Here is a 27,412-nt window from a genome sequence, read left to right on the forward strand (position 1 = left end):
TGACCTTACTTTCTCAATTTCCTTTTTGGAGTGTTCATTATTAGTGTGTAGAAACTTAACTCATCTTTGTGTGTTGATTTTTGATCCTTAATTTTGCTAAATCCATTTATTAGTGTAACAGCATTTTAAAAAATATTTTGGCTCGGGGATGATGAGGATAGGCCTATTGAATTACACACTGGTTGGCATACATATGAAGAATTACATCTGGTTATGTCTGCAATATAAGAGGGACTCTGGGAAACTAAATCATGTCCTGGAATACTAGGATTAGATTATTTGCTTTTATAAAAAGACAGTCTGTTTTGTGATAGGCAAAACAGATTTAGCATCTATTACTATAGACGACAGGGGACAGATCTCTAATTGGATGTTTACCGGAAGCAATTTCTATGTAAGGAATTTTTTTTCATTATGAGCATTATCCAAAAAAATGCAATGACCTGAATGGAAAAAAATAGCATATGTTTCATCCTTATATGCTTTCAAACAGAGGTCATAAAACTATATAATGTTAGAATATCACCAAGCTATTGAAATATTTTTATCAATGATGATAGATATATCAGTAAAATTAGATATATCTGATTAGCATATATTAAATTCACATTTATATTGGATGCCAAAGTAATCTTCTAAGTGGTTCATTCCTGAAATGAATATGAATGCAAACTTCTATGTGCATATAAATTAGATCGCTTTAAAAAAAAACATCTATTTACAAATTAGTGCTTAAATAAGAAAATGAAGTTTCCTAATCTCTTCATAACCAAAGCCTATAATGTTAAGCTTTCTTTTCAGACTGACTAGAAAAAAATGAGATTTTATTTATTTTACTATTATATAAATTTGCAAAAGGCTTTCAAATTATCAACTACAATTTACATATCCACTTGGGTAGTAATCTGTTCTGAAAATGGCAAAACCACATGTGTGTAAGACAAAAGGAAAACAGCTCATGTGGGCAACTGCTGTATGATATGACTATGACAACAGACTAGGGGTTTATCACAGTCACAGTTTGGAGTTATTTAGCTTGCACAAATGCAGATGTTCACCTCTGTAAGGCAGATGAGCAACGTTGTCTAGTGAAATCCTGAGCCCCTACAATGCTCGTTCATCCTCCACTGTTTCTGGCTAAAGTACTATGTTATGGCTTAGTGATTCTGCCTGAAGTATGTTTACTCTTACCCTAACTGCATCCTCTGTTCCTTGGCATCATGACAACAGCTGTGGTGCATTCATAGTTGGTGATTTTCATTATGTACTAATGAGGAGAACTTGGGAATAAATGAGAAAATCTCTGTTCAACCTTGACAGACGTCTGGACCCCAAGCCCAGTGTGCTTATACTCAATATAAGGACATATCTCATCAAGAGGCTAAGTTTGTATTAGAAATTCAACAGCTATAGAGGAAAACACCACCTGCCTACTCCCTTCTGTCAAAGAACACCATCTGCTTTACTGACATTTAGACATTTCAGGTGGCTTCTGCAGCAACCAGATCTTATTTGAAATGCCATTTTTCCCCAACTCTTTCCACTCATTTTCCCCATTGAGTTCCAAGCTTCTGGCAGCCTGCTGTGATGCTGAGTGAGCTCCACTGGCCACAGTCTGCATTGTCTCCCAGGAGCATTTTGTGTCCCCTGACACAGCGGCGCATGGGATCCTCTTGTTGCACAAGAGCTGACCTGGGAAAAGTGCTCCCTTGAGAAGATTTCCTTCCCATCCCCATACTTCTCCCAGCTGGAGATCTTCACCAACCTCACCAGAATCCTGAACATTGGGAGTCAGGTCTTTTGTGCCTGCTGAGGACCAGTGTTCTCCTCACAACAATGTTTCTGTATGTTTTTATCTTTCAGGTCTTGAACTGCATTTCTTTATGACAGACATTTTCTACCCTGGTTTACTCATGTCTTGGTTTGTTTCCTTCTGCTGTTCCCCCATCACTTGTGAGAAGGCCCAGTTGAGTTCCTAATACTTTGACATGCTTCTTTGGTTGGTTTCTGTCTTTTTCCAGTTTAGTGATGCTGGGAATACTTTTATACACATTTTTTGGTTGTTGTTGGTTATACACCTAGGAGTGGAGCTGCTGGATTGAAGATGTTTTGTCTTGTGTAGTGATTGCTAAAACGTTTATCAAATTTGTTTCACAAACTTATACTTGCCCCTACTTATATACAAAAGTTGTAGTAACTGGAGGGTTTGGAGCAGAGGATTGTCATGTTCTGCTTTGAAAGTGTCACTCTGGCTACTCTACCAAGGATGAATAATGCGGGTGTGAAGGTAGAAGTAGGGAGAACAGTGAGGGACCGATTGCAGTTATCTTGGCTTTAACCAGAAGGGTAGCAGTGGTGGTGAGATTCTGGACACATATATATTCTACTTACAATGATTGTATTACTTTGAAAATGTATCTAATAATACATTGAGAAGTTTGGGCTGTATTCTCTGTCTTCCCCTCACAGATCTATCTCATATTTTGTAACCACTGGTTATAACCATCTCAGTCTTTGAAGGGGGGTTTCCCTAAGAACTATTACCATGAGCTTTACTGGTGACTTTAAGAGGGCACTTTCCATTGTGTTCTGGATCCTAACTGCTGCTCGGAGAGGTGTGCCAGTCTGCTGCTGTTAGAGATTTTGCTTCTTTTCTTCTGTTAGACTTATTTAGTTCTACAGTTCATTACTGATCTAGAACTGGGAAGAAATACTCTCCTTTTCTAAGACTAATTTTTTTACAGTGCATTTCCTCTTCCCTGTTATATTTGCCTGTGAGGTCTGTTCTGGCATTCCACAACCTCACTGCCAGCAGTCTAATTTATTCCCTAAGATTTCTGTTTCTCCTAAAGAAAGATTTTGCTTCCTCTTTTTAAATTTTTTTTAAATTTATTATAGTTGATTCACAATGTTATGGCAATTACTGCTGTACAACAAAGTGACCCAGTCATAAAAGGAATGTGTGTGTATATATATATGAAACACATGTATGTATATAATTTTATTTTAATCTTTTATATTTTCTTCCATCATGGTCTATCCCAACTTCCTTTATTTTTATTTCAATTTTCTTATTTTCCAGTTCTGATAGTAAAATGGAAGCATGTTTATAAAAACATGGGTTAGGGTTATAAAAACCATCAAAGAGAAGGCATTTTAAGCAAAGGCTGTGTAAACTGCCTTCTTAGCCTTTGTATTTACAATAAGGAAATGACAGATTATTTTCAAAATAAGGAACTTCATTCTCAGAATCCTATAGCTGTATTCAGAGAGTTTACAATTAATGAAACAGGAGACAATATGAAGTCACATTACAAGCAACGCCCTTAAATCACTGGAATTTTTATGATTGGATGTTCTAATGTCCCTTCCTTCAGACCAGAATACACTTTTGAAATATTTACAAAGAGATGGAATTTGAGCAGGCTCTCTGCACCTCTTGCCATGGCTTGGCATAGTCCACATACAAAGGCTTATATTTACTCAGGTTTCAGTAAACCTGCTACTTTCCTAAGACTGGTACGTTCAGTTCTGACTCTAGGAAAACAGTTGTTGGTGGGCTATTTAAAGCTTCTCAATCAGGTCACAACAGACAAAAGCTAGGACCACACCTGTGAGAAACAGGCACAAGAAACATTAATCCTCTGCAAACAGGTAAGTGAAAATTTCCTACTTATTAAACCACTGCAGAAACATTGGGGCCCTGCCAAGAGTCCCCATCTATTGCTGGTAAGCAAGGGAATGAAGTAGAAGGTGCCTGCAGGTTGTTGACTTACACAATAGAAAGTAGTAATGCCCTTCATTCAAGAAGTAGAGGAGGAACTGCTGCTCCTGGGTGAAACAAATAAACTCAAATTTGCACATACCAAGCTTGGGATTCTATGGACGCCCAGAGGGAGATGAACCACAAGACTGCTTGAAATAACAATATGATACAGTGGGAGAAAAGGGGATAAGCCCTGATAATACATCTTTGAGAGGCATTACAATTAAGATGGAAATGGAAGCTTTGAGGATTATGAGATCAGTCAGAAGGGTGTGTATTGAGAAGAGGGCAGAAAACAGATCTCTGGGGAGTTGGTACATGAAAGAGGCAGGGAAAAAGAAGTCCAAGAAGGAGCCCAAGAGGTGGCATGAGAGTCAAGGGTACTGAGGTTCCAGGTTAAGAGCGTCTTTCAAAGAAAGGAATGCTGTTGATACATCAAATGAAATAAGGCTGGTAATATACACCAGCTGTAGCAACATGGTCCTCAGGAACCATGCATGCTGCGCAGAAGAGGTGGTGAAAATCACTTGAGTGATTATTGAGAATAAAGATTTCTCATTGAGAAGTGATGACATAAAAGAGAAATATCGTGGCTAGCGTTTTAAAAAATGTCCACACATTTTTTTACTTGATGAATTCAAATAATAATTCAAATAATAATAATAGAGTACGTTTTAAAAATACAGGTCTGCTAATGAGAAGAGCTGAATTCTTTTTAGGGGAATAACATTTTGCCTAACTTTGTACTTAGTACTCCCTATTGTCAACATCAATTGCAAATATTTACCTGTTAGTGCTGATCTATAATAAGATTTTACACATTTCATCTTTGAAAATGTCTTTTCACAGATAAAGCTATTACCAAATACTGACCTTATTCTGTAAGCATATAATTTTAATTGAAAACATTCATCATTGGAGTTCTGGCTGTGACTCAGCAGGTTAAGAACCTGACTAGTTTTTTTTATGAGGGTGTAGGTTCCATCCCTGGCCATACTCATTGGGTTGAGGATCCAGTGTTGCCATGAGCTGTGGTGCAGATTGTATATGTGGCTTGGATCTGGCATTGCTGTGGCTGTGGCATCTAGGTTAGCAGCTGCAGCACAGATTCAACTCCTGGCCCAGGAACTTCTAAATGCTGTGGGTGTGGCCATAAAAAGAGATAAAAAGAAAATACTCATTCTTTGGAAGGCAGCATTCTATTAGTTTCTCTTTGTATGTGCCTTTTAACATATTATTACATAGCAGATCAATCACTGCCAATTGAAAGTTAGGTAAAAGCTCTCCAATTGTAGTTAAATGGATTTTTTTTTTTTAGTTAAATGGATTTTTTAAAATATTTATTTTAAGCTTTAATTTTGGGGTGGCTTGCTTTTCACAACAAAAATGGGAAGAACAGAGAGTTCGTATACTTCCTGTTCTCACACAAACACTACCCCACTCCACTGCCACTATCAATATCCCACGCCAGAGCATGACATTTGTTATAATTGCTAAACCTACACTGATACCTTGTTATTACACAAAGTTCATTGTTTACATTAGGGCTCTATCTTAGTATTGTAAATTCTGTGGGTTTGGACAAATGAATAAGGACAAATATCTATCATTATTGTAACATACAGAATAATATCATTGCCCTAAAAAAAATCCTTGGGTACCCTGCCAATTCTCCCCCAACTAATGCCTGGAAATCCCTGATCTTTTTATTGTCTCCATGGCCCTTTCCAGAATGTTACATAATTAGAATCCTGTAATATGTAGCCTTTTCTGATTGGCTTTTTGTTGTTGTTGTCTTTTTGTCTTTTAAGGGCCACACCCACGGCATATGGAGGTTCCCAGGCTAGGGATGCAATCAGAGCTGTAGCCACTGGCCTGTACCACAGCTACAGCAACACCAGATCCAAGCCGTGGCCACAACCTACACCATAGCTCACGGCAATGCCGGATCCTTAACCCACTAAGTGAGGCCAGGGATTGAACCTGCAACTTCATGGTTCCTAGTTGGGTTTGTTGCCACTGCACCACGATGGGAACTCCCTGATTGGCTTTTTTCATTTAGTAGCATGCATTTAAGGTTCCTCCATGTCTTTTCATGGCCTGAGAGCTCATTTTGTTTTAGTGTTTAATAATATTCCATTGTTTGGATGTGTTAGTTTATCCATTCACCTACTGAAGGACACACTGTGTTTTCCAGTTCAGGCAATTATGAATACAGCTGCTATAAATATTCCATGTGCAGGTTTTTGTGTAGACCTAAGTTTTTAACTCCTTTGGATAAAAACCAAGGAGCATGATTACTTGCTGGTTCCTATGGTAAGAGTATGTTTCGTTTTGTAAGAAAGTACCAAGATATCTTCCCAAATGACAGTACCATTAAGCCTTTACCACTAGCAAGGAATAAGAGTTCTCCTTGCTCCACATCCTCACCACTATTTGGTGTCAATGTTTGAACTTCGGCCATTCTAATAAGTGTGTCGTGGTATCTAATTACTTGTCAGTTCCCTAATGGTATATGATGTGGGACATCTTTTTGTATGTTTATTTGCCATCAGTATATCTCCTTTGGTGAGTTGTCCTTAAAGTTTTTGACCCTTTTTAAAATTGGGTTCTTTGTTTTCTTATCGTTGAGTTTTAAGCATTCTTCATGTATTTGGGATACTAGTCTTTATCCAGTAGTTCATTTTCTCCCAGTATGTGGCTTGTCTTATTCTCTTGACATTGTCTTTTGCAGAATGGAGTTTTTAATTTTAATGAAGTCCAGTCTATCAATTATTTATTTCACAAAGTGTGCCTTGGATATTATGTCTATATAGTCATAACCATGCCTAAACTCTTTTGGGTTTTTTTTGTTACGTTTTCTTTCAGAGTTTTATAGGTTTGCATTTTACTTTTAGGTCTATGACCCATTTTGAGTTGATTTTTGTGAAGGCTTCGTTCTGTGTCCAGAGTCTTTTTTTTTTCTTTTTTGCATGTGGATGTCCAGTTGTTCCAACATCATTTGTTGAATGAACTGTCTTTTCTTCATTGCCTTGCCTCTCTCTGCTCCTTTGTCCAAGATGAGTGAACTATATGGGGGTCTATTTCTGCATTTTCCATTCTGTCCCACTGATGTATGTGTCTATTCTTTCACCAAAACTACACTGTTTTGATTACTGCAGCTTTGTAGTAAATCTTGAAGTTAGGTAGTGTCAGTTCTCCAACTTTGTTCTTCTTCAATATTGTGCTGGGAAAGAGTCTTTAAACATAGGAAAAACATTCTCCCTATTCTATGAGGAAAATATTACTTTACAGGTTAGGTTAAGGGAAGAGGGGAAAAATTTAAATCTAACATCTTTTTGTCAAAAGAAACTAGGCACGAGTATGCACTTCCAGATAATATCCTGCTCACCGTTACTATTAGACCTAGTTATTTGAATTTAGCATTAGAAATTTAATCTTTTAACATTATTCTAAGAAATTTTAACAATTGAGATATTTAATATGTTCAAATATATGTTTAAAGTATGAAATCTCTAATTGCTTTACACAAAATTTAATGGGGAATAAAACTAAAAATTATAGAAATTAGTTCCATTTTTGATCATATTCTTGTTACAGCCTTGTTGCTCCCTTCCTGTTACTGTAAGAAGCCAAGTCCATGATCAAATTCTTCATGACTTGATTTTGTAGGGGGAGAAATGACAACAAGAGGCAATTCACCAATTTCTTTCTCCATTCCAGAGAATGCAAGAAACAATATTTACCTTGTAGTCTCACAAATAAATACAAAATCTACGAAGTTTTCCTTTCCTTCCTGCTTCAGACAGTGTTGTTGTCAATGAAAAGGGGTAACCTCATGTCAGGAAGAGTAAGAAACATTTGCGGTGCTTTAAAAATTTTGGTGAAAAGGAAATTTCACTTACATAGGCTATATAGAGTTATACATTTTATTAATATTTTTATTTGGATATTAAATTTAATTGTTATATAGAGTGCAATTTATTATAATAGCAATGTATACCTGTTTAAAAATGAGGTTACAGGAAATTCAAGTTGTAGAATTCTGATTATGAAGCATTTGAATGCATCCAACCACAAATCTAAATACACAGACACACATACCCACAAATGAGCTATATAATGATTAATATATTCTGCGAGGTTGACTAAATTGAAATTGTCAGAAGCGTGTGAGCTGGGATAGCACAACACTATTAGTGTCATAATAAAATTATACACTGACTCAGTGACATAGCACATTTTGAGGCAAAAAGAATCACTAATAATCATCTCCTTCTACATCTTTTTCTCAAAGATGACAAAGTTCTTAAAATATCAGTAATATTAAGCAATAATTAGCAATTATTTGCGAAGGGAATTTATTCTTTAATAAGTAAAGGCAGAAAATTTAATTACCATGCTCTTTGGCTATTCTCCTTTAGTAATATAGTTTAAAATGCTCTGCATTGCTGGCAGAAACTGCTAATTTCTACTGATATTAATATGTCCTACAATAATCATCAAAACCACCATTGCTGTTAACTACTTAGCTCCAAATGTAGGCAAGTTGCTACTATCACAGCATGAAAATAGAAAACAATTAATATGGCTCTGTGAAGAAATATGAGTGAGTGCATGAACTTTTAGTGGAGGTTTACTAGGAGTTGAGAATCATGCTAAATATTCTTACATGCCACCAAAGCTACCTCATTTAATCCTTATAACACCGTCTTTAACCTTATCATAATTTGCCCCTCCCCCATTTTATGGATGAGTAAACTGAGGTCAGATAATTTATCAGTGCCATTCAGCAGACATTTGAACCCAATTCTTTTGATTTAAAATAAACTCTTCATCCCACTGTCATTAATTTGTGTTCATTATTTTGTCAAAAATGACCCGTTTACCTTCACAGAGGACAACAGAAAAATTAATAACAAGTCAACCATTCTCTCGAAGTCTTTGTACTGACAGTAGTAATTCAATTTCTGTAAGCAGTTGAGAAGTTTTTTAGAAGCAGAAAACTTTACATTATTTTTCACCCAAATAAAAATACTGGCTTTATGTAGCTTTTAGAAAAGGATTGATTGTGCTTGGCCTGAAATACTTAGATCTTCCACCAAGCTTAATTTCCCTTGAAGTAGTATAATGTTATGTTGCTGCTGAAATAAACAATTTTGCTGCTGCAAGCAGAATCTTTAAAAGATTTCCATAGCTAACAGATATTCTCCTGAACTGTCCCACAGGAAGAGAAGAAATAGACAAGAAGATATTCCCTGTGATGAGAATTCAAAGCCAACTTTCAGAGAGACAATCTCTTTAAAAAAGCTTCTACTCCTTTTTTATACAGGTTAGAGATTTAAAGAGTTAAAAGCAAAGATAGACATGACATTTGCTATATTCATTAAGGTAAGTAATTAGAGTTTTTATGGCCAATTTAAATTGATTTTAGTTCAAACAGATGCTCATAATATGCATTTCTTCTTATGTTCCCCTAAATGTCCCTAAAATAGCGATTATTGGGATACTCTTAATAGACAATAAGCTGAGAAGGAAGTCTTAGGAACAAAAGGAATTAGATAGGTCTCAGAGTTAAAATACACAGTATCTCAGATGATTTCCTGGTGAGTGAGCAAGGGGTGAGGTGGGTGGGTAACCTCACTGACAGTATCATCTTATCTGGATAAAAGGAAAAGTTTGAAAATGGTTTGGCCGGAGATGAAAACATGAGAGAATGGAGGAACAGGAGAACAGTATTTGTAGTGAGGGAGGAGGAGGTGTGCTGGCTGCTTATCCACTTGCCCTGTGGCAATGCTGTGCCCCCACCCACCCCCAAAGTATAGATCAGCTGTCAAACTGTTCCATCTGCCTGAAAATTCAGCTTCTCCCCAATGTGATAAGTTCATAATTCAGTTCATGTACCTGCTTCCTTGTGCGCTGTCAGTGTGAGTCAGGATTCTTGAGATTGGTTAAGGTTAGGGCACTGATGATATTGTTTTTATCAGCCTGTGAAGTTGAGAGCTGTAACCTGTCCCTTGGTGAATTCACCAAGGGAACCTCCACCACCTGGCTGGATACCTCTCCCTGATTAACATTCTTGCAGCATCAGTAGGTAAGCGTTTCATCATTCAGTTGCTGAACACATTTCTTCTCTGGGAGAATTTATTCTCGGTGATTTTCAAAAACAATATGGTCAGTATTCAAAATGTTTTCTAAAAAGCCAATATTGGGAGTCCTTTGGGGAATCTGCTTTTCTATATGCTCAGGGCTAATTGCTATGTTAGACAAATGTTTCCTGAATTAATAAGCTGAATGAAGAAATAAGAGACAATTTTAACAACAATAGAAAATACCTACATGGGGAAGAGGAAAAAATTACTAATTCCAAAACCAGTGATGTATTAGCACAAAATCACCTAAGAGTTAACTTTCAGCCACCCTGATAGTGATTACATTCGTAAGTCTTGTTTTATTACCATCTCCCATTTCAGTTAGGTGGTGAAAGTTGGGTCATGAACTTGAAAGTGAAGAGTGAGAGGAGGAAGTGGAGAGAGTTTTGGGATCCAGCCCATGAAAGCTTAAAATTGGTAAGAATTGATATGATCTATTAGCTAAAAAGAGTGTGTGTGTTAAAGAGTTTTTGGCTCCTTCTTCTTTGAAACATTTTACATTTTATTTCTTTTATTTATTTCTTTGGGAATGGAAAGCAAAAAATGTAACTGTCCATTCAAGGACAAGAACAGCAATTCCTTGACATTGGGATGCTCCAATTAAATAAACACTGCTGACTATGATTTCTAATTGACACTATCATTTGGCAGAAAAGTAGATTGGTTAATCTGTGAATTAATGTAGGTGAGAAATTCTGGCTTGACAGTAGCATTTACTGTATTTTTCCAGATAACTTGTATTTTAGAGATCTAGAGCAACTAATTCTCATTCTAAGCACAAAAAGCAATTTTTAGTTCTCATTTAAATGTTCTTTTTAAGGCAATTAATGAATTTCCACCCAATCATCTGACTTTGTAAGTTCCTGAAATTTTGTTTTGATTAACATAACATCAACAATACAGTGGGACAATACCACATTCTGCAGATTGGGTCCAGTGCTTTTAGGACTATAATGTGATAGAGAACTGTGGAGTTAACAATTCTCTGTCACAGAACTGTGACCAGCTCATGAATATAATGTTAATGAAAACTATCTTTGGGCCTTCTTTCTGCTGAGTTTGGTAAAGAAAACTTTCAACAGAGCAATAACTGAATAGTATGTCCCTGAGGGTGTGTAAATAAACTCTAATAAATGCACCACATCCACTCTAGCAGCTGCAATTTGGGGTAGCAGTTGTCAAACTTGGTTAAGTTTGCTGTAGTTTATTGTCATTGCCATGTTTTTGGTTTTTGTTTTTTTTAAACAAAAGCCAGTAAAGTAATATAGCTCTTACTTTACAAAGTAAGCAACTCATGTGACGGTTCTGACAACGGTTAATTATGCCCATTCAATTTCCCCTTTGAGAATGGACTGCTTCATTAGGTCCATGTCTCACTTGAGACAGGCTTGGGTCAGGTCTGTACTTGTTACCTGACCCCATAGCCTCATGATGTGCTTTATGTCCCTTGGTACCAGCGTCATGAGGTCTGTGTCCAACAGTCCTGTAGTTACATGAAGGACCACAGATACCTTTGAGGAAGGGCTGTGGGAATCAGTTCTCTACACATAATAGTAGCTTTTGCAGAGTCCTTCTTATGGGCACCTGGCCTTTCCTTCAGTCTTGGGGTCTGCTTTCATAACTGGTTCACATCTGGAAATGGGCCAAGGGCTTTACATGTGGCAGCTGACCTCAGTCTTCTACACGTATTTATTAAGCAATATCCTTATCGAATGCCCAACTATCTTGCTGCTATGAACACTTTTACTTTATTAACCACCTCTTTTCCCTTTGGCAAACTTAAGTTTGTTTTCTACTTTTGTTGAGTCTATTTCTGTTTTTTAAGTTCATTTGTATTGCTTTTTTAGATTCCACATATAATAGTGATATAATATTCATCTTTCTCTAATTATTAGCATGATAATCTCGATGCCAGGATTGCTTGGGCAGTTATGGGTCTTTTGTGATTCCATATAAATTTTAGGATTATTTTTTCTAGTTCTATAAAAATGTTATGAGTAATTTAATAGCAATCACATTAAATCTATAGATTGCTTTGGGTAGTTTGGCCATTTTAATATCAGTTCTTCCAATCCAAGACCAATTGAATTAACTTCAATTTCTTTTATCAATGTTTTATATTTCTCAGTCTAAGCCTTTTACTTCCTTTGTCAGTATAATTCATAGGTATTTTATTTTTTATTGAAGTATAACTGATTTACAATGTTTCTGGTATACAGCAAAGTGATGCATATATATATGTATATATGTAATATATGTATATATGTGCATTTTTCATATTATTTCTCATTACAGTATATTACAGGATATTAAATATAGTTCCATGTGGTATACAATATGACCTTGTTGTTTATCCATTCTACATATAATAGCTTGAATCTGTTAGTTCCAAACTCTCAACCCAACTTTCCCCACCATCCCTCCCTCTTGGCAACCACAAGTCTGTTCTTTATATCTGTGGGTCTGTTTCCTAGATAAGTTTGTTTCTGTCATATTTAAGATTCCACATGTGATATCATTATGTATTTCTCTTTCTCTTTCTGGCTTTTTTTACTATGATAATCTCTAGGTACATCCACATTGCTGTAAATGGCATTATTTCATTCTTTTTTATGGCTGAGTAACATTCCATTTTATAAATAAACCACATCTTTTTTATCATCGATCTGTCAGTGGACACTTAGCTTGTTTCCATGTCTTGGCTGTTGTAAACAGTGCTGCAATGAACATAAGGGTACATATTATTTTCACATTACTGTTTTGTCTGGATATATGCCCAGGAGTAGGATTGCTGGATCACATGGTAACTATTTTTAGTACTTTAAGGAATCTCCACACTGTTTTCTGTAGTGGCTGAACCAGTTTACATCTCTACCAACAGTGCAGGAGGATTCCCTTTTCTCCACACCTTCTCCACTATTTGTTATTTGTAGACTCTAATGACGGTCATTCTGACTGATGAGAAGTGGTACCTCACTGGAGTTTTGATTTGTGTTTTTCTAATAATTGGCCTTAGCCACATTGAACATCTTTTCATGTGCCTGTCAGCCAACACTTATGTTTTATTTGGAGAAATGTCTATTTAGTTCTTTTACCCATTTTTTATTAGGTTTTGTTGTTGTTACTGAGCTGTATGAGCTGTTTATATATTTTGGAAATCAATGCCTATTGGTCACATCATTTGCAAATATTTTTCTCTTAGTCCATAGGTTTTCTTTTTGTTTTGTTAATGGTTTCCTTTGCTGTGCAAAAGCTTATAAGTTTGGGTAGGTCTTATTTATTTATTTTTGCTTTATTTCTGTTGCCTTGGTAGAAGGACCTAAGAAAACTTTGGTACAATTCATGTCAGAATTTTTGCCTGTGTTCTCTTCTAGGAGTTTTATGGTGTCATGTCTTAAATTTAAGTCTTTAAACCATTTTGAATTTATTTTTGTGTATGGTGTGAGACTGTGTTTTAACTTGATTGATCTACATACAGCTGTCCAATTTTCCCCACACCACTTGCTGAAGAAACTGTCTATTTTATATTCTTGCCATCCTTTGTTGAAGATTAATTGACTGTAAGTGTTTGGGTTTATTTTTAGGCTATTACTTTTCTTTATCCATATGTCTGTTCTTATGTCAGAACTACATTGTTTTGATTATTATAGCTTTGTAGTATTGTCTCATGTCTGGGAGGATTATGCTTTCTGCTTTATTCTTTTGCTTCAGGATTGCTTTAGTAATTCTGGGTCTTTTACGGTTCCATATAAATTTTAGGATTATTTTTTCTAGTTCTTTGAAAAATGTCTTGGCTAATTTGATAGGGATCACTTTAAATTTGTAGGTTGCTTTGAATAGTATGTCCATTATTTTATTGCCTGCATCCAGAGCATGTATAAGTTCCCAGGCCAGGGATAGAACCTGAGCTACAGCAATGACCTGAGGTACAGCAGTGATAGTGCCAGGTCCTTAACCCATTAGGCCAATGGGGAAACTTCAGTTTTCTATGTCTTTAAATCATCTTCCTTTCTTCAATCAATGTTTTATAGCTCTCAGCATATGTCTTTCACCGCCTTTGTCAGATTTATTCCTAAGTAATTTTTTGGATGTGATTTTAAAAGGAATTGTTTTTTTACTTTCTGTGTCTGATATTTCATTGTTAGTGTAAAGAAATGTACATGATTTCTGTATGTTAATCGTGTATCCTGCTACCTTGCTGATTTTATCAGTTCTAGTAGCTTTTGTGTAGTCTTTAGGGGTTTCTATATATAGTATCATATCATCTGCATATAATGACAATTTTATCTCTTCCAATTTGAATACCTTTTATTTTTCTTTTCTGATTGCTGTGGCTAGGACTTCCAATACAATGTTAAACAGAAGTAGAGTGGGTATAATTGTCTTATTAACAGGTTTTAGTGGGAAGGCCTTTAGCTTCTCACCATTGAGTATTATGTTACCTGTAAGTTTGTTATAAATAGCTTTTATTATGTTTAGAAAAGCTTATGATAAAGCCAAGAAATGTTTTGTTTTGTTTTTTGTTTTGCTTTACTTTTATTTTGAAGACAGGACAAGCTTGTATTTATTTCATGAGCCTTTTTTCTTTGAAAAGCATCAGTGAGATCTTGCTGTGTAGCACTGGGAACTATGTCTAGTCACTTCTGATGGAACATGATAATGTGAGAAAAAAGAATGTATACATGTATGTGTAACTGGGTCAACATGCTGTACAGTAGAAAAAAAATAAAAGGGGAAAAAAAAAAGATATGTTCCCTCTATGCTCATTTTAATGAGTTTTTATCATGAATGGATGTTGGATTTTGTCAAATGCTTTTTCTGCATCTATTGATATGGTCATGTGATTTTTTTGTCTTTTTGCTGATGTGGTGTATCACATTGACTGATTTGCATACATTGAACCATCCTTCTGACCCTTGGATAAATCCAACTTGATCATGGTGTATGATTCTTTCTATGTGTTATTGGATTTGGTTTGTTAATATTTTGTTGAAGATTTTTGCATCCATATTCATCAAAGATATTCCCTGGTATTGTTCTTTTTTGGTAGTGTCTTTGTCAGATTTTGGTGTCAGAATGATGCGGGCTTCATAGAATGACTGTGGGTATATTCCTTCTTCGTCTATCTTTAGGAAGAGTTTGAGAAGGATTGGTATAATTTCTTTTTTGCCTATTTGGTAGAATTCCCCAGTGAAATCATCCAATCCTGGACTTTTGTTTTCAGAGAGTTTTTAAATTGCAGATTTTATTTCACTCTTAATAATCCAATAATCTGGTTCCTTTTGATTCAGTTTTGGTAGGTTATATATATTAGGTTTATAGAAACTTATCCATTTCTTCTAGGTTAACCATTTTGTTGGCATATAACTATTTATAGTATTCAGATTTTTTTTTGACATTTCTACAGTACTGGTTGTTTTTTCTCCACTTTCATTTCTTATCTTGTTTGACTTTTCTGTTTTCTTCTTGGTGAGTGTGGTGGCCAGAGGTTTGCCAGTTTTATTTATCCTTTCAAGAAACCAGCTCTTGGTTTCACTGATTTTTCCATTTTTTAAATTTAATCTTTATTTCTTTTATGTTTTTATTACTTCCTTCCTTCTACTGACTTTTAGCTTCTTTTTGTTCTTTTTCTGTTAGTTAGGTTATTTGAGGTTGTTTTTTTTTCTGTTTTTGAGGAAGACCTCTATCACTATAAATTTCATTCTTAGGATTGCTTTGCTGCATCCTGTAGATTTTGTATGGTTGTGTTTTCATTGTGTCTTGAGCTATGTTTTATTTTTAGATTTTTTATTATAATTGGTTTAGAGTATTCTGCCAATTTCTGCTGTACAGCAAAGTGACCCAGTTATACACACACACATTCTTATCTATCATGTTCTATCACCAGTGACTGGATATAGTTCCCTCTACTATACAGCAGCATCTCATTGCTTATCCATTCTAAATGTAATAGTTTGCATCTCTAACCCCAAACTCCCAGTCCATCTCACTCCCTCCCCCTTGGTAACCACAAATCTGCTCTCCATGTCTGTAAGTGTGTTTCCATTCTGTAGGTATGTTCATCTATGCCATATATTAGATTCCAGATGTAAGTGATATCACATGGTATTTGTCTTTCTCATTCTGATGTACTTCACTTAGTATGAGAATTTCTAGTTCCATCCATGTTGCTCCAGATGGCATCATTTTGTTCTTTTTTTTAGGGCCAAATAGTACTCTATTGTGCATATGTACTACATCTTTTTTTTTTTTTTTTTTTTTTTTTTTTGCATTTCTTGGGCCGCTCCTGCGGCATATGGAGGTTCCAGGCTAGGGGTCAAATTGGAGCTGTAGCCACCGGCCTATGCCAGAGCCACAGCAACGTGGGATCCGAGCCGCGTCTGCAACCTACACGACAGCTCACGGCAACGCCGGATCGTTAACCCACTGAGCAAGGGCAGGGACCGAACCCGCAACCTCATGGTTCCTAGTCGGATTCGTTAACCACTGCACCACGACGGAAACTCCTGTACTACATCTTCTTAATCCACTCATCTGATGATCGACATTTGGTTGTTTCCATATCTTGGCCATTGTGAATAGTGCTTCAGTGAATATAGGGGTGCATGTATCTTTTTCAAAGAAAGTTTTGTCTGGATATATGCCCAGGAGTGGGATTGTTGGATCATATGTTTGTTCTATAGTTTTATGAGGAACTTCCATGCTACTTTCCACAGAGATTGTACCAGTTTACATTCCCACCAACAGCATAGGAGTGTTCCCTTTTCTCCACACACACTCCAGCATTTGTTATTCATAGCCATTCTGACCAGCATGAGATGATACCTCATTGAAGTTTTGATTTGCAATTCTTTAATAATTAGTGATGATGTTAATCATCTTTTCATGTGCCTGTTGGCCATCATATGTCTTCTTTGGAAAAATGTCTACTCAGGTATTCTGCCCGTTTTTCAATTGGGTTGTTTATTTTTTGCTGTTATGTGATTTTTTGGTATATTTTGGAGATTAAGCCCTTGTCTGTTACATCATTTGCAGCTATTTTTTTTTCCATTCCGTAGGTTATCTTTTTGGACTTTTTTATGGTTTTCTTTGTTGTGCAAAACTTATAGTTTGATTAAATCCCATTTTTTTTGTCTTGGGAGACAGACCTAAGAAAAACTGGCTTGGCTTATATCAGAGAAAGTTTATCCTATGTTCTCTCCTAGGTGTTTTATGGTGTCATGTCTTATGTTTAAGTCTTTAAACCATTTTGAGTTTATTTTTGTTCTTGGTGTGAAGGTATGTTCTAGTTTCATTGATTTACATGCAGCTGTCCAGTTTTCCCAGCACCACTTGCTGAAGAGACTTTTTCCCATTTTATATTCTTGCCTCCTTTGTTGAAGATTAATTGGCCATAGGTGTCTGGGTTTAATTATGGGCTTTCTATTCTGTCCCATTGGTCTGTAGGTCTGTTTTTGTACCAGTACCACACTGTCTTGATTACTGTAGCTTTGTAATATTGTCTGAAGTCTGGGGGAGTTATGCCTCCTACTTGTTTTTTTCCCCTCAGGATTGCTTTGTCAATTCTGGATCTTTTATGGTGCCACATAAATTTTTTGGATTGTTCTAGTCATGCATGTGCAAAGAAAGATAGTTCTATGGTGGTCCCACCCTCCCCAAGAATGGCACCTTGCTTTTCCTGCAGGCCCAGTCTTTCTCCTGAACTCTCTTGGCTGTGGTGTTCTGCTCCCTAGCCCCTCAGGTTGTTTCCACACAGCCAACCCTAGCCTTCTCCCTGGAATTGACCTCTGAAGCCTGAGTTCAGTGCCAGCACACCTCCCCCAAGTGTCTTAGGCGCTGGTGTTCTGGGCAGTGGTATTAATGGTCCATGTGTCTCTCTGCTTTGCCCTCCTCAGTCTGGCTGTTGTGCTTTTCTCTGAGGCTTTGAGGCTCCCCCTCCTTCCTGGCTGATCTCCCTGTCAGTTATGTGGCCTCCCACCACGCAGATTCCTTTTCTCTTACACAGCTCCTTTCAGGTGTGCTGGTCCTATCCCGATTCCTTTTTTTCCCCTTATTTTTTCCTTTTGTTCTACCCAGTTATGTGAAGGGTTTCCTGGCCTTTTTAGAGGTTTAAGTTCTTCTGCCAGTGTTCGGTGTTCTGTGTGAATTTTTCTACATGTAGATTTTTTTTTTTTTTTTGGGTCTTTATGCCTTTTCTAGGGCCACTCCCATGGCATATGGAGGTTCCTAGGCTAGGGGTCTAATCAGAGCTGTAGCTGCCGGCCTACACCACAGCCACAGCAACACAGGATCCGAGCCACGTCTACAACCTACACCACAGCTCATGGCAACGCCAGATCCTTAACCCACTGAGGGAGGCCAGGGATCAAACCTGCAACCTCATGGTTCCTAGTCAGATTTGTTAGCCATTGAGCCACGACGGGACTTCTAGGTGGTTTTTTTTTTAATAGAATTCAGTTGTAGCAAGAAAACCTACTCCCTATGATTTAAATTCTTCTAAATGTACTGAGAGTTGGTTTATGAAGCAGCATATTGTTCACTTCCTTTAGTATTTTTTATAATGCAGTTAATTTTCTCATAGTTTTCTCTGAAAACATATTTATCTAGAAATGAAAGAAGATAAAAAATTCTACATTGACCGTTTTTTTCTTTCCTTTAAGCATGTTTAGATGCCATTGCATTGTCTTCTTAATTACATGGTTTCTTACAAGAATTTGATGAGCGTTCTTATCATTTTCCTTGTATCTATGCTTTAAAAATTGTTTTTGTCTCTGGTGTTCAGTAATTTGATCATAATGTTCCATGCTGTGGTTTTGTGAGGAATGTATACATTCACGATAAATTTGGTTGCAAAACTACATTTTTAATGATAAAGTAAAATTACCAATAAGTCTTCTTATAAGCAGAATAGTTGGTTTCATAAAACTAATTTTTATAGAATTTCATGTATCACAAGTTTATATGAGCCTGAATCATCTATCATCCTAATTACTTGATAATCAGGAAGAAATGACTATGCTAAGAAGCTTTTATTGAATAAGCATATCTGGATTTGAAAGCAACATAATATTCTGGGATTTTAATAAGTTGTCATGGAAACTTTGTCAGTAATAGACTAAGAAAATTAAATGCTATTACCTACTTCTATTTGCAAATTTACCTCTTCCTTGCTTTTACTGAATATACTAGAAATACAAAATATGAGCCATTTTTAACTAAATAAAGCAGTCTATTAAAATGCAATTCCATAATCAGAAAAGATAGACTGGTGAGAGTATTTTGACATTAGGATTAGTTTATTGGTAAGGAGAGCTGATTTTATTATTACAAACCACCTCTGTGAATCCTGGTTTGAAAACAATATTTTTTCCTCAGTTCTTTCTTCTAGAGTTAATAGTATAAAAAATAATTTATTGCCTGTCTACCTCTGAGATGCCTGGCCTGAGAGAGCAGGGTGTTAAGGCTGAATAAATGGATTTGATTAGGGCAAGTGTGTGAAAACTGACATTTTATCAGAATGTGAAGCAAAATCCACAGTGGTTCCAAAGTTTGCCCCCAGGGACATTTGGAAATATATAAAGTTTTGGTTATCATAGTTAGAGCTTTTATTGGCATTAGAAACTAGAAACCAGGGATGCGGCCAAATATCCTACAAGGCTTAGGACAGCAATCAATAACAGAGGATTACTCAGTCCATAATGGCAATAGTGCTGACACAGAGAAACCCTGAAGAGCAGAGGGCAAAGAGGTCTCTGTGAAACTGGAGCTGCACGTGGAGGTGTAGCAGTGAAAGCAGGGTAAATGGTTGGGAGGCTGAGGTTAAGTGGTGAGTGAATATGAACATGGTGAAGAGAAATCTAATGTATTTCTAGTGTATTTTTAAGTTAGAAACTGTTGGCTTGGCAAAAAATTATATGGGGGCATGAGGATAAGAGAGAACTCAAACAAATAAGCAAAGATATACATGCAATCATTAAGTACTATTAGGTCTTTCAGCCATTTTTACTAACACTGATATCTAATAAAGAAGTAGATCAATCTATAATATATCAACAAAATAAAATTTTGCTGGCTGTAGTACATTTTTGTATAAAATTATATAACAGTATGGACAATGATTTCTTTTTATAATATACAACATACATATGTGTATTATATATAGTCCAAAAATGTTTATTAGCAATGATTTTCCCTGAGGGACAGGAGTAAGGGGGGTTTAATTTTCTAAATTCTAACCTTATGTAACTAATTTGAATTTCTTTATAAAAGATGATACATACTGTAGATGAAGAAACTCACCTGCCATATCAATAGACAAAAGATGTTGCAGCCCTCAGCTACCACAGTTGACCTTGACTGTGTACTCTTAGGGGATCCAGGATGGGAAAAAAACAGGATACTAGCCCTAGATAGTTAAGGTGCATATTACTTTTCCCGGACTCTTTCATTTTACTGTGCAAAGAAAATTAATAAATTCATCAACTCAAGATGTTTGGGTTTTCTTCAATTAACAGCAATCTTTTGATATTCAAAGAACCTGTTTTTTTGTGGCAAAAACTCCTCCATTGTCTCTTCGGAATGGTCCTTCAGAGCTATCTGAGTCTTTCTCCCAGGCTTAATTCCTCAGCAAATCTGCCAAATAAAACATAAATCTTAAAGTTTTAAGTCGAGAAGTTAATGGTTTTGATGACCAGTGAAGGACCCAGAGCAGACTTCTCTCTTTTGCTTGAACTCTTATGAGGATCCAGAGCCTGGTACCAGCAGAGCCTCTTGGGATGGTCCACCTTCTGAGAGTCCAGAAAAATTTGGGTGACTCTCTTCAGGTTCTCAGGTCTCCTGTTATTGGCTGATGATCCTAAGTTTTATTCATGCTGTTAAACTCCTGTCTGGAGGAGTAGGTTATCTTTGGAATGGTGTCAAGAAGAGGTACCTGATTTTTCCTTGGTTGAAAGACACTGGGAAAATTTTTGCTCACTGTAAACATTAAGTGGCTTATCCTCAGTTGAAGGATACTTAGTAAGGTCAGACTGTGTAATTAGGTGGAAGACTGGCCTGCAATTTTCACTTGAATCCACTACTTGGATCAAGTTTCTCAAAACAAAAATGAAGATATCTCAGGTGAGCTTTCAGCTCCAAAAAAGGGATATCTCCTCCTGACTGGCATGGCTTTCTCGGGCAGCTGAGAAACTTGCAAGAGTGGTGGAGGCAAGACCTCATCCAGTGCAGATATCCCTATAGAGAAACCCACTCATTTTAATGAAAATTTGTTCTGCCAGGGACGCTCCTAAGAGCTGGCTGCTCTGTGATCCTAGCACCCAGGTCTTTAACTGAGACTTGTAAGAAGAATGAGACTTATAAGAAGAATGAAATGATTCTAAGGTAAAACCTAGAAGGCTTAAGCTCACAAACAGCACATTGACCCACCATGTGATCATCACTAGCGCTTTTATCTCAACAAATTGACCTCATAATGGGGAATGAAGCTCTCAAAGGAGAAAGGAATGACAAATTTCCAGCCCCCAACTAATATCCCATCCAGGTTTATGAACATACAAGACTTACAAGTACTTGCTTAACTGGGGATTAAAGGTAAACTTGCCTTGAAAATGAATAAGACAGGGCTCTTTTATTGCATATACAGTTAAGTTAGAGAAAGCTAGCTTGATAAATCATCTTTTCAGAAATCTGAACTTAAACAAAAATACTTCTAGGAGAAACTTGCATATCTGTCCCTATGCCTTTGAGATGTCAACATTCTCTACCTGATCTTCTTGAATATTGTGTGTGTGTTATGAAAACTTGGTCTCTGCCCTCTGGAAGATAGATATATGGTAGACATTTGGCAGCCAGTCTAACAGACTGGAATTCAGAGCAGTCTCTTGTCTTACTGCCAGCTCCCAGGAGCCTTTTGTTGTGCTAACCTTTGTTGAGGCAGCCTGTACAACAAAGGTCTTTAGTTAGACTGGTTTGAGGGGTAAATGTTCTGGTCCTGTTTAGGAGGCATTCTTCCCACTTTCTTTTAGAGGTGCCTCTTACCTCTTATTGGTTTGAGTCACTATTAAGATGTATATTGTCAATGCCAGATGATGGATCCTTCAGAGAGCTTTCATTATAAACAGCTGTTTTATTGGTACTTAGGAACAAAAGTTCATAGAGGCAGAAAATATTTTATACATAAGGTTTTATACATATAGGTTAACCTAACTCCCTTAGTTTAAAATAAACAATAAACAAAATTCTTTTAATGGCTGCACCCATGGCGTATAGAAGTTCCTGAGCCAGAGATTGAATCCAAGACAACACAGTATGGCAACTCTGGATCCTTTAACCCACTGCTCTGGGCTAGTGATCGAACTCCTGCCTCTGTAGCAACCTGAGCCACTGCAGTTGGATTCTTAAATTCAAACCACTGGAAAGGCTCCCTTGCCCCAAATCTGATTTGTAACCTTCTTAAGGGTTTATCAAAGACAAATACATAGCTTAAGTCTTTTCCACAAATAGTAAAGCCTTAGTCATTTGAGCAGATACATTTTCTTATTCCAGCTATTATTTATAAACTAGTAAATCTATGTTGTAATACTTGATTAATAACTGAATTTTTAAAGTGAAGCTATGAAATCTTTAGTTTTGTATGTTTATATGTTTGTGTGGTAGGATCTATCTCTATCTTCAGATAATGTGATCAAAATTAAATGTATAAAAGAGCTAATTGACTTAAAAGTAAGCACTTAACAAAAATGAACCTGGCCAGAATGAATTTCAGGTTCACATTCAATAGTAAATTAAATTTGATATTAAAGCTAGCTTAAGCTTGTTGGTTTAATCAATACAGATATGTCTTTATTTTATCTAGGTTTATTGAAGGTCAATAAGTTCATGTTATTTCTGTTGTATTTTGTCAGCAAGAAAAATATTAACTTGGTGTGATTTTTATAAGTTGTAAAGGTAAATGAGATGAGTTTTCAGGTGAACGTTTTAGGAATAATTATGTCTTGGACATGTCTATCTTAAAATATTTTCTCCAAATATTTTGTTAACTTAAGTTTTCCTAAGTTAAATGCTGGGAATTTATTGAATATCCAGGTAATTAAGATAGAATATTAATTGCCCAATAAGTCTAAATTTACCTATTTTTGTCTCCATCAAGAGGGATACTAAATAAATTTGGGTTTATTAGACACTTGTACCACATTGAGAAGAAATTATGCTATGAGGCAATGTATGTTTCTAGAGGTTATAAAACATTCCAATCAGTAAACTCTGGTATGACAAAGAGTTCATGAGTACTTGCTACATGTCATTTTTCACTAGAGGTTAAGGTTTTTAAGGGTTAACATCATAATAGGTAATTAAGGATACTAAATATAAACAAGAGAAACTTCTCAGTATGCAAGGAAAGTAGGACGGGTGTTTTCAGCAAAAGAAAGGATAAGGAATGGAAATACATTTTGTTAAGAGGAAAGAATGTCATCATAGATTGTGCACCCTGAGGGAATTCAGGATGGACAAAAAAACAGAATATTGGCCCTAGATAGTTGAGGTGCATATCAAAGGAATGATTTCAATGGGCCCAGACTCTTATTATCTTCCTCTTCATTAACTTGAGATGTGTGATTTTTCCTTAATTAACATTAATTAGTTGATGTTCTCACTACCTGGAAGTTTTTGTTGCAAAAACTTCTGTACATCCTAGCTCTGCCCTTACCTCAGCAAATCCATCAAAAAAACCATAAATCTCAAATTTTAGGTTGTGCATTTTTTTTTCAGTTGACAGTACTAAATTTCAAATGTAGGAAATGATGTATTTCTATGTGCTTTATTTTTTAAATGTTATTTCAGTAGATTCTACCAACAAATTAGAATGTTAGAGAAAAAATTTTCAGTCTTCCAGCTGCTATGTTACATAGATTTCCTTAACATTAATTTTCACACACAATTGCCTCTCTTATTTCAAAACAAGATTTTATCTTATTTATTCATTTTTTGTCTTTTTGCTATTTCTTGGGCCGCTCCCGTAGCACATGGAGGTTCCCAGGCTGGGGTCGAATCGGAGCTGTAGCCACCAGCCTACGCCAGAGCCACAGCAATGCGGGATCCAAGCCACATCTGCAACCTACACCACAGCTCATGGCAACGCCGGATCGTTAACCCACTGAGCAAGGGCAGGGACCGAACCCACAACCTCATGGTTCCTAGTCGGATTCGTTAACCACTGTGCCACAACAGGAACTCCCCAAAACAGGATTTTAAAGATGAAAAATAAATGCCCAGAACAGGTATTTTGAGTAGCACTACCTTTTTTTTGGTCAGAAAAGATATTATTGGTAATATAATACTATGTGGGTATATATTCATTTCCTTACGATTACCTAAAGTGAAGAAATACATAAAAGGCATCTATGCAAAGATAGGCTAGAAAATGTGTGTGTGGAAAAGTCACTCATCATCTCAATGCTGGAAAGAAAATTTGCCCTTGACAGCCAGTAGCTGGCCTGGTACTCATACCTGGAGTTATCTTTTATTGAACATGCACCATTTCCCAGAGAACTGACATCAGACAGAGCAAAACAAGATTATTGTAATCATGTCTGAGTACAGACAAACTACATGTGTTATACAAACTACAAAAAAGATCAAATATCTCCATATTCCAGCTAATGTGAGGGATTGCTACTTCTTTATTGTCTTTAGCTTTATTTCATTCTTCTTAATTCCAGATAAAATTTATTTTTTATCTTTTTGCCATTTCTTGGGCCACTCCCACAGCATATGGAGATTCCCAGGCTACGGGTCTAATCAGAGCTGTAGCCACCGGCCTACGCCAGAGCCGCGTCTGCAACCTACATCACAGCTCACGTCAATGCCAGCTCCTCAACCCACTAAGCAAGGCCAGGGACGGAACCCGCAACCTCATGGTTTCTAGTCAGATTCATTAACCACTGAGCCACGACGGGAACTCTAGATAAAATTTATTAAGCTATCCACTCATAGAATGATTTTCTACTTCCTGACATCATCCAATCCAGAGCAAAGCCCAGATCCTAAAGTAAATCTGTCTCACAATATCGTACTAAGCTGCTCCAAGTTCCACCATGGGTGAGTTGTCCCCCACAGCGACGGCAATAAAATTGAGATTTGTGTGCCTGGTGGTGGTTTGCTGGAGGGCACTGACAAATGTCACTGGTTCTTAGAATGGGCAAATTGGTCTCTTATTATAATTCTTCTTCTGCAAAAGAAGACTTGTGCAAAATGTATTTCTTTCTATGACTTATCTGAGCACATGAATTTACAGCATCTTCAATGTCTAAAGTAATGTATGCAGTGTAAATCAATATTTAAAAAGAAAGTAAATTTCTACTTCTGTGTTATAACAATATGCTTTAGGTTTATCTTTACCTTTTAGCTGTATTATTTTAAATTATCTGAATTTCTTTAATAATTTTTAAACACATGTACAAAAATTTCAGTTTCTGCATTTCCCTTTTATGCTTCAGAATGTAACAACAAACAGAACATTCCTGAAAAGAATAAAACGGCTAGATTTATGGAGGGTTACTTTGAACTTGGCTTCTCTTTTACATGGTGGACAATTTTTCCTGTAGCTCTCTGATTTTTTAATGTGTTCTTTCAGCCGCTTGGGCTATAAACCTTTGAGTTATCCTTAGTTCCTTTCTTTCCTTTACTATTAATTGGTTTCTCCTTCTACTCCCCTCTCCCCTAAGTTGCTCTACAGCTCCTGCCACTTCCAATTTAACAATGAATCCCTTAAAATATATGATGACCAGATGATTTAGCATCATCTCCATGTGAACCACCCCGGGTCAAATCATGGCCATCACTGACCTGCACTATCACAAATCTCTCCTAATTTACTTTTCTGTTTCCAGTACCTTTGCCTCTCCACTATACATTTTCTGCCAAGTAGCTGGGACAAACTTTTAAAAACATAAATCAGGGAGTTCACTGGTGGCCCAGTGGTTAAGGAATTATCACTGCTGTGGCTTAATTTCAATCCCCAGGAACTTCCACATGCACAATGCCCCCCCGCCCCCCCAAAAAAACAAGTATCAAAAACCAAAAACATAGCATGTTACTTTCCTTAAAACTCTCCAGTGGTCTTTCAGTAAACTTTAAATAAATTCAAACTCCTGTCACTAACTGATACTACATCATCGATTTGTTTACTTGACTATTTCACTTTTGCAACACATCCAAGCTCAGTGGATAATGGAAACAAACACTCAAAGAGGAAAATCCTAGGCACAGAAGTGTCCTGAGTCATTAATGCAATCGATTCCCAACAATGCAAACTGAGACAATTCTGTCAGAGAATACAATTTATAAGAAATACAAGAAAACGCTGGGAACCAACGCCTACTCCTCTTCCCAATAGGTCAATTTGCTTTGCAGAAAGTGAAGCAGTTCTGATGAAGTTCACCAATATCCTTTCATATAGGGAGACAAAGATAGAGGCATGAGAGAATGACCTGTGGGGATTTTTCACCCCAAATTGAGGTGATTCTCCAGTCCTGACCACACCCAAAATAATAGTTGTTTTTTTTTTTTAAAAGAAATTAGTAACAAACTCAGAATCAGTATGGTTTTTCACTCAAGTCCCTTTGTTTTCTAAATAATACACATAGATATTACCTGCACTATTTTATGGCCAGGTTTGTTCCTTAATGGTGATAAAGTTTGAAATTTCTAGTGGAAATTTGAGACTTTCTCCAAACTACTCACCCCATCCTAGTTTTATGAGGGGCAGAGAAAAATATGCTCCTTCACTGAAAGTATCCTAGTCCTGGACCAGTTACTGCCTCTCCCTCTACAGATACCCTGTTTACCTCTTTACATAAGGTGACTGATCATGACGGATTCCAGATTCAACTTGTCCTTTCTCATTTTGAGCATAGACAGACCAGGTTTATCTATTCTCTAATAGACTTTTACAAAATAAAAACGAACGTTCACAATGTAAACCATTAAACCAAGGAACAAACTCTGCCATTACTTTTGTCCTTGCCGAAATGTATGTAAATTACTCTAGAAGGAACAGGATAATGTGGCCCTGCTGATTCACACTATCCAAGTAGCCAGTTCACCAGATTCATAATTCACCAAAAACAAAATAAAAAGGACATATCACCCAGAACTGGTCAGAAAAGCCTCACTAGTTTGCTAAGGTAGGAATGTCCAAAGTTCTTTACCATGGAAGATGAAGAGAATTGATACACAGAGTCCCTTTTCCTGAACAACCTGGGGTCATGGAAGAAAAATGTTAATTTTCCATTGTTTACCAACAAGATCTGTTAATAGTGAAACAGGCTCACTTCATTCTTCCCTCTCTCTCTCTTTTTTTTTTTTTTTTTTTTGTCTTTTCTAGGGCCGCACTTGTGGCATCTGCAGGTTCCCAGGTTAGGGGTCTAATCAGAGCTGTAGCCACCAGTCTACACCACAGCCACAGCAACTCGGGATCCAAGCCACGTCTGCGACC

The 27,412-nt window shown here is 36.6% G+C and overlaps 1 long non-coding RNA gene across 4 annotated transcripts in view; it reads left to right on the forward strand.

Annotated features, from left to right (window-relative positions):
- LOC106507788 overlaps window positions 1-23,968 on the forward strand; it is a 58,656-nt gene extending 34,688 nt beyond the window's left edge. Inside the window, exons 4-5 of one of the 4 annotated variants that reach the window (XR_002346696.1) lie at window positions 8,995-10,335; window positions 21,195-23,968. This is a non-coding gene — a long non-coding RNA (uncharacterized LOC106507788). Of the gene's footprint in view, window positions 1-8,994; window positions 12,458-21,194 lie in introns of those variants that run through there. The other 3 variants (XR_002346698.1, XR_002346697.1, XR_002346695.1) reach the window with 3 other exon arrangements.

This window comes from Sus scrofa, chromosome 8 (genome assembly GCF_000003025.6).
Source record: "Sus scrofa isolate TJ Tabasco breed Duroc chromosome 8, Sscrofa11.1, whole genome shotgun sequence".
Classification (NCBI taxonomy): Eukaryota; Metazoa; Chordata; class Mammalia; order Artiodactyla; family Suidae; genus Sus; species Sus scrofa.